Genomic DNA, 13,587 nt, shown 5'->3' with positions numbered 1-13,587 from the left:
TTATACGAGATGTTTCCCACAACAGGAAAAGAGTTCACGAGGCGAGTGCCAGATGATTTCGTTCCCAGGAGTTTCCTCTCTGGAAACTGCGAGGATCGCTTGGAGCCGGGGTCGGCAGCGCCGGTGCGGGGGCAGCCCCGCAGCTCCTCGGGCTCGGGGGTGTCCCCGGGGCTCTCCGCCCCTCCCGGCCCTGCCATGTCTCCCCTCTTCCCGCAGTGGAAATCCCGAGATGGAGTTCCCGGCCCTGCGGGGGGGGGGGGGGGGGGGGGGGGGGGGGAAGCGAGTTCCCGTGGCTGTCTTCAGGTTCCGTCAAGTTCTCCCCCAGTAGCTCGGCGCCCTTCGCCCCACGGGGCCTCTCTCTGTGCTCGCAGCGTGGGGCAGCCCTGGGCTCGTGTCTGTGCAGGCAGAGCCGGCCCTACCTGCCCCGGGGTGTTCGGAAGCCCACGGGAGCAAACACACCTCGTGGAACGCAAGGGCAGGTGGAGAGCCGGGTCTGCCTCGCAGCTCGGGTGGGTCGGGGGTTGTTCGCAGCTCCTCCGTGCGTGTGTGCTTCCTTTTGTGCTTGAGACGTCCTCGGTGGATGAGATGCGATCCTGGCGTGCAAGCCTGGGCGGTACAGATTAAAAGCAGTTAAGGCTTTAGAGCGATAGATAAAAGCTGGTTTTGTTGGATTCGCCTGCAGCGCAGACCATTCCCATCCCTCTTTGTCTGAGCCCTGGTTCCGGGCGCTACAGCCTTATTGGAAATGCTCCCGAGCAGTCCACGCAGCCAGGGCAGCAGGCAGCTCAGCGCTTATTTACACGTCACATCTAAATACATCACTAATTAGATAGAAGCAGCGCCGGAAATGGCAGATTTGTTGCATATCTAATAGAGACCAGTGCAAACAGACTCAGCAGGGTTTCCCCTCTCTTCTCCCCCCACGAAACGCCCCCCCCCCACCATCAAGACCAAGCCAGTAATCTGAGAGCGAACAGAAATGATTTCTCCCGTTTGAGTGCATTATGAACCACATTGGTGAATGTCTCTAATATTTAAAGCAATACTTGGGATGTGTGAGCTGAATGCCCAAATATGGACTGGGTCTTGAAACAATACTGGTGCCTTGGCTTTATTCCTGTGCTGGTGGACAATCCAGACTCCGTGTCACACACTGCATCTGCCTTCACCAGAATGTGCCAAGAGCTGCAGCTTCTCAGGCAGTTCAGAATTGTCATCCCTCTTCCCTCCTCTTCCTCCACCCCATGATAATTCACTTTTTTGAAGACTGATGAGGAAGCCAAGGTCCCCTAACAGTGACTGAGCTTCAGGGGCTCCTGTATGAACAAACTTTCTGGATCTGTGCAGCTGCAAGAGTACACAAAGTTGTTGACATGTTTTCATGTCTCCATTCGTGGAGAAAATGGACCCAGGTCACCACAGCCCAAAATAATGTGTGCTGCACATACTGAAGTAGTTTTGGCAATGTGTGGCTGTCGTTTACAAGGTCTCTCAACTTTGACCGATGAGTGGCCCCTGCAAAGACAGGCAAAAGGCCTGCTGCAGTTCAGGTTGTAGCTGAGCAGCCACGTTGCCCTCAGACTAAATATGGCTTGGAGTAAATCGGTGCTTAGTGTGGAGGACAAGTGATCTCCAATTTCTGCATGTCTTGACAGAGATCTGTGCTCTTGCTGGGACCCTGCAGCATAGTTGGGTTGCACAGGTGATGTGCGATGAGCTGTCTTTCCCCCGAACACTGCAATACATCACATTTTAGTGTGGGTTTAGAGCAGCATGAAGCCGAGTTTAATACTTCCTCCTTAGGCTGGTGTTGCTTTAGGGATAATTCATGGTCAGAGCGGGCCTGCTCCTCTCATCCTTGGCTTTAGTAAGCTGAGGAGTGGCACGGAGAGCGCGCTGCCCCTTTCCCATCCGCCGAGCAGCGCTCGCTGGCTGCATCGCCTGTGCGTGCCGGAGGGAACGCGGAGGCCCGGGCTGCAGGCAGGGGGAGTTCCCCTGCCTGTGAGCAGATCCCGTTAATCCTCTGGCCTTTCAGGGAACCGGCTTACAGCAGCCGCTGCTCCGGAGCGACCTTTCCCTCCGACCTGACCTGCCCAGGTCCCCGGGCTGTGGCGGGCAGGGAGGTCTCTGCCAGGAGAGTGCATCCTTCCTCGGGTTTCTCCGGAGCAGGATGCCAGCGCTCCTTTGAATGGCCGAGCACATGAGGTGGGGACGGAAAGGAGGAAGCCAGGAACTCCTTGAAAATGTGGCTTTAGGAAAGTTATTCTGCTTTCCAGCAGGGAATTCATTTTTCCTTGTTTGCTGGACAGCAGTCCTTGGCTGAGGGGAGATTTTTTCCCTCTTCTCTTCTACTGCTGGAGAAGTTAGCGAGTGAGAGCATGCCTCAGTACCTGCCTGCCTGCCTGTTTTCCAGAACTGTTGTCTAAATTATTTGGGACTGTTCCTTCACTCTTTGCACCCCAAAACTACCTCATGAGCTGATAGATTCGGTGCCATGTGGTTAGGCATGCAAGGAAGTCTGCTTGGAGAAGATCCTGACAGCATGAAATATAATTTGTGATCTGAAAGACAGTTTCCAGTATAATCTCATTATGCACCACAGACTCCCGGTGTTATTTTGTAGAAGGCGGACAATGATCAATTTACATTGACCTAGGGCTGGGTGAGCTTTTAGATGGTAATTGCCATATTGATTTGCATGCAAAAAGAAGACCTGCTAAAATTAAAGACCGGAAGCTAAATTAAACTAAATTTATTGTCTAGGTGCAAGCTAAAAGACTTGTTAAAGTCTAGGGTAGACTTGGAAAGATATGAAATTGAGAGAAACATGATTTTCATCCTGATAACTCCGTAAAATGAATCTACACTATGGGACAAGGGGCTGCAAAGCACCCATTGTGAGTGGAGGCACACAAGCCAGGGGCTGTTCCATGTAAACCATGACTCCCTAAACAATCAGAGAATAAAATATCTCCTCTGTCCAATGAAAATCTTGGTCTGAATGTTGGGATTGTCGTACTAAGGAAAACAAAGCTTTATTTGGATAAGACAATTAAAGTGGAAAGCGCAGAATCCACCAGCCACACTGGGAACAGCTCGTATAAAGAGCCGAGTGTGTTCAGTAGAGCACAGGGGAAAGGGGAGGCTCCGGGCTGTGCTTCACATCGGGAAGGCCTGGCATTGTGCTTCTGTGCCTGCTCCCAGCCTTGGTGCTCTCCTTTCTGTGGCTCCTGCTGCCCCTGGAATAATCTCCCACATCCAGGAGCTGCAGTGGCTTGGTGGTGTGGGGGGATCCTTCCCCACGCAGATGATCCATGGTGGGTTGCAGTCTGTCAGTTCATTCTTTCTCAGAGCATGGCTTGCTCTTCATATTCAATTGGAGTAGCTCTTGGTCTCACCCCAATATCTCCCCTGAGGGCCTTGTATGCCTTTCAGTATTTGTATATTACAAAACATTTGGGCCTGTATCCTCAGTTATAAAAGTGAGAATTCGACCTTCACGGGAGTATTGAAGTAGCTGGCACTTGGCACAGTTGATGGCAGAGAGAAGTACACCTGTACTTGCACAGAGAGCAGACTCCATGCTTGGGGCAGCCTGATGCGTGTCCTTGTCCCTGTGTGAACAGGTGCTGTGGGGCTGCCTGTCCCTCACCCGCCGCTGTGTTTCCTCTGTGTTCCCCTGGGGTGGGGTGGCATTGCATCTGGGAGTCTCCTGGAGGGGTGAGAGAGCTTCGTGGGGCTGGTTTAGTCATGGTTTGAGTATGGCATTTGTGTATGGTGACAGGTAGGGACAGGGAAGTGAAATCAAATACACTGGAGGGGCGTAGTCGCAGCTCTCCTTGAAATTCAGAGAGAACTTGTTAATGGCACAAGAAGGGATGGGCTGAGCTCTTCTTTCTAAGTGCAAATTCGCTCCCTGAGCCAAACTTTCTCCATGTGAAAGCTCCCGGCTATGGAGAGATCCTACAGGGATCTCTGATCCTCGGGCAATCCCCTTTGCTCCCACGCCCTGGTGTGCTGGGTTGTGCTTTAAGCTTCACCGACTTGCCCACAGCAGTAGGAGGCTGAGCTGGGAGTTGAGGAAAGCCCTTCCCACAGGCTGCAGTCCCCCAGGCTCACCTTCCTCTGGCCTGGTCGTGCTCCCCGTGCAGTGTTTTCCTTTCCTCCCGTTTCAGTAGTCAAGCACAAAGTGGATTAGCAAAGCCCCGTGCAGGACTAAGCAGCCCGGTGTGAAGTTATGCGGCGCTCTGAGGATTGGCCTGCCTTCCCCTGTAGGACTCCTTGGCTGTGCTGTGCTGTGCTGTGCCGTGCCGTGCCAGGGCAGCCCAGCACCAGTGGGCAGGGGTGGATGCTTTATGGGGTCTCCACGCCTCACTGGGCGAGCAGAGAAATACCTCTGGCTAAAGTTGGGAGCAGCGGGGAAACTGGAACAGTACTTGCAAGCAGGAAGTGATCTCCCAGGGTAAACGTTTTAATGGAAGTGTGACCTGGCATTGCACAAAAGCCCGAGCCGGGGCGGGTGCTGGCAGCTGGGGAGGATGCAGGGCTCGGGGAGGTGCGTGGGAGGCTGTGCCGTGCCGTGCCAGGGGCGCCCACAGCGGAGCCGCGTGTGCGGAGCTGGAGGCGGCTGTGGCACGGCCTGCCCTGAGCAGGTGGCTGAAGGTTGTCTTATTTTAGCTACAGAAATATCTCTCTAGATCCATTACTGCGAGATCTCGTTTGCAATAAACTATATTGGCTCCCCTCTTTATACAAATTGCTGGTATGAAAGAAAACCCAGCCTATATGCATGGAGGCATGAGCTAGTGAGATCAGGTTTCCTACTGAGCTCCCAGAGGAGAAGTCAGCATTTGATTGAAGCTACACTTGGTTCTTGGTTCCCAGGGGACAGCAGCCCTGAAACACGAGAGCCCTCCCTCCTTTTTTCCCCCCTTCTCTCTCTTCTTCCTCTAAAAGCCTTTGTGCTGAAAGAGCCTCAGTAGGCACGAATCGCCTGTCTCTCACAAGACTGTGTTGCAGCCTTTGCTGACATTGTTCTGTTAGCAGTGGTTTTTACCAGGCCAGCAGATTTCTAGCTACGAATAGGCAATGAATAGTCGATGATACCGACCTGCGAATATGTACTGGCGTCTTGGGGTGGTGAATCTGATTCGGAAGTCGATTGGAGACTTGCCACATTAGTGTGAAGCACCATACCTGCCGGGGTAGTACTGCCCTTTGGCAGGAGTTTGGCCAACATGTAGACGTGCTTCCAGTAAGGTCAGCTATTTTTCCTTACTCGTGCTGGCTCCCAAACTGCGTATAGGTACATAGACGGTGTGATTCCAGCTCCTGTGGCCTCCTAAAGAGTTTTTGCGGGACACAGATTTCAGAGAAAGTTGCTGTGTCTCGATTTTCCCTTAAGAGACACACAATTCGGGTAATGCCGGGAGTCAGAATGGGCAAGGAAAAGTTTCCTCAAACAAATTTATTTCCCCCATGCTTCTGTAAAGTAAATTCCACATCTCCTCCAACTTTGCTGCTGATGTAAAAATAAGTAAGGGCAGGGAAGGAGATATGAGGATTTACACTCAAATTCCAGCTGCGCCCAGCAAAAGGCCCTTAGAGAGTGTGCAGCGCACTCCTTTGCTTCCAGATGATTATATCATGAATGAAGCTGGAGTCGTGCTTTATAGGTTATTGGCATTATTCTTTTCTTGATAGTTGGTTTTTTTTCCTCCTTACGGTGGAAAGAAGGTGGGAGCGTGTCTCTGTCGCCCGGCTGAGCGGAGGGGCCGGGGCCGCCGCGGGTTGCGGGGTCAGCGCCCCGGGCAGGGGTGGCGGAGGGGCCCCTCGGCGGGAGGTTGGCTGTGACAGCAGGTCGGTGCGAGGGGCCGGGCAGGGATCGGGGGGAAGCCCGGCGTTCCCGGGAAAGGGCTGCTCGGAGGCGCGCCGCGCCGCGGGGGCGAGCTCGCCGTGTGCCGCGGGGCGCTGCGCAGCTGCAGGCGCGGCTTTCCCCGCTGCAGCGGGGTTCCCCCTCGCCTTTCCCAAAAGCCAGACCGAGAGCGGAGCTCAACTTGTGATTGTGCAGGCGTTTCGTCGGGCGGGAGCGCTGACTGGAAACCCCTCTGTGCTGCGGGGGGAGAGCCCCGCGGTGCTCGGCACACGCCAGCATCGGCTTGGCGGAGCAGGACCCCCGGCCCGGCCCTCAGAACCCCCGGGCAGCGCGGCCCCGCCTGCCCAACCTCCGGGAACGAGCACGTTTCTGGCCCCGGGGCGGGGGAGGTGGGTAGAGGGTGTTCCTTGTTTCGAGTAAACCAGCTGCAGTAGTTGATGGTAAAGCAATGAAGGCAGACACAATGCTGCTGTTGTTGGTTTGATCTCTAACTGGGGATTGTTAGTCTGGATTTAACTCTGTGGTAAAGGGGGGCGGGGGCTGTGTGTGTGTGGGGGGGGGGGGAGGCGAAGGCTGTTTACAGCCAGTGCAAATAATGTGACAGCTGTTGGAGCGCGAAAAGCCCGCGCCTCGCTGGTACTCGCACACAAAAGCTCTCGCTGCGGCCGGAGCGGCCCCGGGGCCGCCCCGCCGCTCCCGGAGGCACCGCCCGGCGCTGCGGGGCCCGGCGGCATCCCGGGCAGCGACGGCGGCGGGGCGCCCAGCCGCGCTCCCCTGCCGCCCGCCGCCACGCTTAAGAGAACGCCGCTGGCCGGGGAGAAGCGTTCCGCCCCCTCCCCGCCGGCCCCTCTTTCCGCCTCCGCTTGATTTACAAGCGCAGGGAGGCAGCTGGAGGAGCGGCCGGCTCCGTGCCCGGCCCCGGCGCTGGGAAATCCCTCCCGGCGGCAGGTTTGCGGGAGCGGCGGGCGAGCTGTGCCGGCAGGAGAGGGCAGCCCGGCTGCGAGCCTCGGCCGGGCTGGGGCACGGCACGGTGCGCTGCGGCTGCTGGCAGCACGCTTCCCTCACAAACACGTGTTGGCAGAGAAGTTATCGCTTGAGATGGCAGCGTACGACCCCTGATAACCTGGACGTGCAGGGATGCCTGGAGTAGGTCTTCAGTGAAAAACTTCTCGTTCATAGATTTCCCGAGTGGCTATTTTTTTGCTCAAAGCCTCTGCGTCTAAGCCCCTTGGTTTGTCTTCTGAGCGTAGGATATAAAATGCTGTGTGTTCTTGAAGTTTGCTCTGGTACCCAGAGTGATCTCCTGGCCCCTTCAGAAGAGCCTCTGGAAAGTCGAGGAAACTTGGAGAACTGGGTTCCGGCCTATATTTGTACCTGACATAATTTCACTACCTACAAGAACCGCTGTGTTTTATATAGTAAGTGACCTCCACTTACTATTGTGTTTTTGACGAGGTGGCTCTGGGGTGGAATGCAGGTAGGAAGAGGAGATGCTTATTTCCTCCCTCACCCCCCTTTTAGTCGTTTTGGTCGATGGGTTGTCTTTATCTATTTCTCTCCAGTCAATCTATTATGTTTTTTTTCTCTTTTGGCCTTGACCGTCCCCTTGGTCCTTTATGGATTACACTGTGCTATTAGTGGCAAAAGAACACCAGTAGTCATTCAACAATTTTAGCATCAATTCCTATAAACTGGTGTTTTATATGACATGTGCCATTTTTCTGCAAGAATACTGCTTGCGAAACTAGTTTCGCCTTGGAGCAAAGGCGGAAAGATAAACAAGCCTGCATAGCCAAAACACTTGCATAGCCAAAACACTGGCAATTGCTGCCTCCTTCCAAATCTTTTAAAGTCACGGAGCAATATTTTCAGGATTATGCTGCTGCCTCTGAGGAGGGAATGTCGGCGGCGTAAAAAAAAAAAAAGAAGCTAATGCAAATTAGAGAAAAATAATTTTCTTTCAGCGATATGCAATGTATTAGTCACTTGTTATCATGCTTAGAGGCAGACCTCATTTGCGCGTCTGCCAACTCGTTCACATCTGCTCAGAGCTGTTCAGGGCATTTTAACCTTGGCGGTGTCGTGTCGTAGTCCCACGGATCAAGAACGAGTAATTAAAGCTCTAAGCAGCAGCAAAAATTCATAGCCGCCCATCTGCATCGCAGTTGATTCGCTGCTTTGTTTCGGTGCGGAGCGCCGGCATGGGAAGGCAAGGCCGGTGGCGGCCTCCACGCTGCCTCCTCTTCGCCGGGGCACCGCTGCTACCGGCAACTTTATGTCCTTTCTATTTCCTTTTTCTTCCTTTTTTTGTTTGGTTTATTTTTTTTTTTTTTTTTTTTTTTCCCATCTCGATGTCTTCCGCACGCCGAGTCGGGCGGTGTTTGGCGCTGGCTGTGCCCACCCTGGACAGGCTTTTCCTCTAAAGGTGTGGAGAAGGTGGTGGATGTGAGGTCGGGACACGTTGCAGAGCCGTTCACTCGAGGTGTTTGTAATGCAGCTTGCTAAACTGAGGGCTCGCCAGCGCTTTCCAGAAGTGCTCGGGAAAGCGTTTCCCATTAAGGAGAAATGTTAGCGCCATAAACCCGACATAAACTTTGGGGCGAGGCTAATTTTTATGCATTGTTCAGCAGAAACCAGGCTGTTTGTTTGTTTGTTGTTGAGAGGAGGGAATTAAAAAAAAAAAAATAGGGAAAACCCCCCAACTTCCCAAGCACTTTTTCTTGCACGCCTTCGCCGAAGGTCCCCGTGCCCCGACTCTGGCCCTGCCGTGGCTGCGCAGACAAAGCCCTGCGGGAAGCGAGAGGTTTCCATGCCGGCCGCGCTAGGTAAAACGAGAGACGGAGGCTCCCAAGTTTAATATTTGCCTGTTGTACGCGGCCATTTGCTGCATGGGGCGCGGAGCCGCCGTCCCCCGGCGCTGGGGAGCGGAGCGGGGGGCTGGGGCAGCGGAGGGAGCCGCTCCCCATCCATCAGCTCCGCGAAGCTGTTGCTCCGTAAATGAGGGAACCACAGGCCCTGTCAGCCGCAGTTATGCAAAATGAAGTCGTCCGTGATCAATATCTCCCAACGTCCCCGACGGATGTGTGGGGGGGCCGCCCCCGCCCAGCGTGCCGCGGCGGCTCCGCGCCGGGAAGCGGTGTGCCGGGGTGGCCGGAGGGAAACCAAGGGCGTACGGCCCATTAATCACTCCACCCCCCGGGGGTGCGGTGGGGGCTGGGGGAAGGAAACGGGGGCCGTGCTCCGGTATTTCTACAGGGATAACGTTGCGGAAGTGAGCGCAGGCCTTCGCCCAACTCTCGCTGGAGCGCTGGGACTTTTGTATTCAATGTGGGGGTGTTCCCCCCCCCCCCGCCATCCTGCCTCCTAAGTTTACCGAGCTATTGGAGGCAGGGGAGGGCTCGCTGGAGCCCGGCTAATGGCGAGCCCGTGGCGCTGCGCTCTCTCAGCCTCCCGCGGACGAACAATGGGGGACGAGCGGGGGGAAGGGGATGGCTTGGTGGTATTTTTCTTTTTTATTTTTCCTCCCCCCACCCCCTTTTTTCCCCCTCCTTTCAATCGTCCTTCTGGAAAGCAAAAGCTATACGGAATAAAGGCAACAATGAAGGGTTCGCGGGATGCCGAGTGCGCGGCGGGTTAATGGGCTGGGGGGGCGCAGGCCTGCGCTTTTCCTTCCCCGCTCCGGGAATGCGGCCTTAAATTACCTGAAATGCACATTTCTGCCTGGCCCGCGGTGCGTGGGTGTGTGTGCGTGCTTGCGTGTGTGTGTCCCTCTCTCCCACTGCTGCCGCTGCTCCGCCTGCGCAGCCCGGGCTCGGCTGCTGCCTGTTGTCTCTGGCAGCGGCAGCGGAAACCTCGCTCCCGTGCGCCCGTGTGTGTGTGTGTGAGTGTGTGTGTGTGTGTGTGTGCGTGTGCGTCTAAAATGGCGCGGACGGTCTGCGTAGGGAGATGCCGCGGCGGGTGGGCGACGGGAGGGAGCCCGGGCTGTCCCTGGGGGGCCCCGTCTGCGCGGGGGCCCGGGGGTTCCTGCGGATGAGCCGGTTTGTGGCTCCCTCCTCCGCCACCGCCTCCTCCGGTAGCCTCGTTTCCCGGCACGGCCGGAGCGGAGGCAGGAATCCCCCCGAGCGCCCGTCCTGCCCGGCCGGCACCGCGGCGTGCGCCCGGGAACAGCGGCACGACCCGGGGACAGCGGCATGGCCCATGAACAGCGGCACGACCTGGGGACAGCGGCACGTCCCGGGGGACAGAACACGGCCCGGGGACAGCGGCACGGCTCGCGCCGGGGGAGGGACAGCGGGCCCCGGGGGCGGGCGCCGTAGCGGCGGTGCGGGGCTGCCAGTGCGGCGGACGGGGTCGGTGTTTCCCGCGATTCTCTGGGAAATCCTTCATGCGGTGATGCCTCAAAGTTGGGTACCAGCCGCCTCATCTCCCCCCGCTGTGTGTATGGGAGCATTTGCAGCCTCTCTGTCGCAACCCCACGATCTGGTTCAACCGGAGGGAGGGAGGGGGGGCAGGTGAGTGCCCCCGCCATGCCAGTGTCCCGTAACCTTCAGTATGGGCATCGCGGTGTGCGGAGGCAGCCTTGGCCTCGAGGAGTCCGGGTCTTCCCCCGGGGCACCGCGGCAGGGAGTGCCGTATGGGCTCCAGGGAAAGGCAGCCAGGGTAATTTGAAGGCTCGCCAGCCATTTTAACTTTCCCTCATCGGTCTCCTCCCCCGCCCCCTTCCCCAGTTCCTAGGCTTATCATTAATTGAAAACTTTTTGTCCTCCCCCTTTTTGGCTGCCGCCGGCAGCTTAGAGCGATGCAATGATTCGCCTCGCAGCATATGGGAAAGGGGAACGCGCCGCTGCCGCTACGGCGCAGCGCCCGTCTGTGACAGGCGGCGGGGGGGGCGCGGGGCCGCAGCTCCCTCGGGCCGCCTGTGCCGGGGGGCGGCCCCGCCGGAGCCCCGCAGCCCCGGGGGTGTTTCCGTGGGGCGGAGCAGGGCACTGGGCGGCGGTGCCCGGGCCGGGGAGGATGCCCCGCTGGCTCTGGCCCCGGGTGGCCCCGCTCGGCTCCGCCGCGCCGTGTTTACACGGCAAAAAGTCCCGGTCGCTGCTCGACACGTGACGGTGTGGGAGCCGCGGAAGGGGGGAACACGGGGGACACGGGAACCATGGGGGTGGCTGCGGCAAGAGCCTTAAAATAGTCGCCGACCCCCTTGTGCTGCCTGCACGCTGCCTAAACCGAGATGCACTACTGTCGTGCATGACTCTATATGTATTTTAAATCGGTTTAGCGATCTCGCTGGCGCATTGTGCTTAGCTTTATGGTTAAATGAAATGCCACACGTCCCGGGTAAAGGTCAAACTTCTCTAATCCGCGGATCCGTGCGGCGGCTACTTAGTCTGCAGCTTCCTCCTCTGGTTTACAAAACGTGTCACTAGCGGTGATGTCGTGTGGAGATTGCAAAAATAATCTACGGTATATTTTATTTTTTTGTAAGTATATATAAAAAGCGCAGCAAACCCTGTTCTTTTAACACTTGTCTAATATTAGATCGCTGGCTGCTGCCAGAGCTTTATACGGCGCATTGTAAACGGTGCAGCAATACGGTGTCTCTGAAGTCTCCTTTCTAGCTGTGGTACAGGTCGTTGTTCCTATAAGTCGTAAATATGTAAGTCGGAGGTACAAGATAAACGAGGTACCTAAACACATTCATAAGCATCAGCCCGTATTTAAGCTTATAAATACCGTGCGAGCGCTGCTCTTTAAATCAAGCTCCGGAATGAAAGGGGCTGAGGGCTAATCGAAGTAGATCGCTACGAGTCCCCGATTGCTTTTCACTTCTTTCTCAGGGATTTTCACAAATCTAGAAATGATCCTTCCAGTGGCCTGGAACCGGGTGGTGACGGGGCGGGAGGAGGGGGTGCCGGGGGGGTGATGTGGGGGGGAGGGATCAGAGGCCGGTAATTTATTGCATCGCTTTTAATATCCGAAAGACTGGGTTGTTTGCCGAAGCTCCCGGAGCTCCGTCGGCTCTCGCAGAGGTTTTTTTATACCCCCGCGCAGCCCTCCCCGCCGGCTGCCGCTGCCGGCTCCGTGGCTTGTGCAGTGGAAACTGGCAGGCTGCCAGGCGGAGCTCGGAGGTGGAAAAGAGTAAAGGCGCCAAAAGGGAACTCGTGCGCCGCTGCAATTCTCCTCCCGACCCGTTTCCTGGCTCGCTGCGGCCGCCGGCCCCGCCGGGCTTCCTCCGGTGCCTCCCTCCCCCCGCCGCCCCTCGCCCCTCGCTGAGACTTTCACCTCGCAAATCGCCGCCAGGCACCCCGGGGTCATACGGGTGGAGAGGGAGGGGGAAGAGGAGGCTGCCCCGTCCCGGGTGGCGATGCCATCCCCTCCTCTTTACCCCGGAGGCACGGAGAAGCGGAGTTTTCCTCTTCCTCCTTCTCCCCCTCCCCGCGGGCATCGGGTTTTTCTCGTTTCCACGCCAGAAGCGTGTTAACAAAACTTTGCTGCTGCTGGCGTCAATGGCTGCCAAAAGTCTGTTGACGTTGCGAGGGAGACCCAAACGTTTCCCTTTTTAATCAGTGCGGTGTGTGCCCGTGCCTGCCTCTGCGGGCAGCGCGGGAGGCGGGTGGTTGTTCCCGGCACGGCTCGGCACGGCTCGGCTAGGCAGCACGCCGGGAGGCAGGTTAGTGCTTGCAGGCGCTTTTCACAACTGGTTTCTCACGGCGGCATCGCTGCGGAACCGCGTGTGCGTTGCGCGTCTCACTCTCTGCCCCCCCACCCCCCCGCACCTCCCTCCCTCTCTCTCTTCCTCCCTCCCTCCTTCCCTCCCTCCTCCGTGCATCACCGTCTATATTTAGCCGCAAATGGCTTTATCGGCCAGACACCTCCCGGAGGAAATGCCGTGCGCGCTCCGGCTGCCGAGCCCCGCTCCGCGCCCCGGCGCGCAGCGCAGCGGGGGCGGCCGGAGGGGCTGCGGCGCCCCGGGGCGCGCTGGCGGTGGCCCGGTGGGTGACAGGAGGAGAGAGGGAGGGAGGGACGTGTCCTCGGTTTCCTCCGTGCGCCGGGGCGCTCAGCCTGCCGTCGGGGTTGCATAACGGGACCGGCTGCGCCCACCCCCGCGGAAGCTGGGTATAAATAGGTGCGGTGCCCCCCCACGCCCCTCCGCTGCCCCGCCCCGTCCCTGCTGCGCGGAGCGCTTGTGGCGCTGCCGGCGTTTGGCCGAGGTTGTGAGCCGATATCCCCGACAGGCAGCTGCTTGCGGGGAGAGAGAGGAGGGGGAGGGACAGGGTGTGCGAAGAGTTAAAAGTCTGCTGCTTGTTGCAATGAAATTATGGCTGGCAGTGGCGCCGCTCCTCGTTCAGCAGACCTCCACTTTTAAACAGTTCACGAGAAGTTCATCAGGGCGGCGGTGATTATATCCACGCACAGGCGCGCACCCGGGGCGCGCAGCGACAAGGGGCGGCTTTGGGGAAGGGGCTGGGCGTGCTGGCTCTGACCTGCCTGGTGTCCCCAGGACGTCCCACCACATCCCTGCGACCGGGGGCGGGTTATGCCTTTCCTTGGGTGGTGGTGGCTGTGGGACATGAGGCCTCCAGATTACCCGCTTTCGGCCGGGGAAGCTCTCACTCCCCCCATGCAACTTCAGCATTTCGCTATCTGCACGTGTCAGGGGATTGATGGGCTCTAGTTCAGGCACCTCGCCTTATCTTAATGATACATTTCCAGTG

At 57.5% G+C, this 13,587-nt stretch overlaps 1 protein-coding gene across 10 annotated transcripts in view; it reads left to right on the top strand.

Annotated features, from left to right (window-relative positions):
• The window catches only part of BCOR (BCL6 corepressor), an 81,731-nt gene that overhangs the window by 26,668 nt on the left and 41,476 nt on the right, over positions 1-13,587 (top strand). Inside the window, exon 1 of one of the 10 annotated variants that reach the window (XM_079325363.1) lies at positions 11,850-12,542. The exons of 8 other annotated variants lie outside the window; for them this stretch is intronic. The gene's annotated coding sequence lies outside the window, so the exon portion shown is untranslated. Of the gene's footprint in view, positions 1-11,849; positions 12,543-13,587 lie in introns of those variants that run through there. One more of the 10 variants, XM_079325359.1, reaches the window with a different exon arrangement.

This window comes from Erithacus rubecula (assembly GCF_903797595.1).
Source record: "Erithacus rubecula genome assembly, chromosome: 1".
Lineage (NCBI taxonomy): Eukaryota > Metazoa > Chordata > Aves > Passeriformes > Muscicapidae > Erithacus > Erithacus rubecula.
This window is presented reverse-complemented; position numbering and strand designations above follow the sequence as displayed.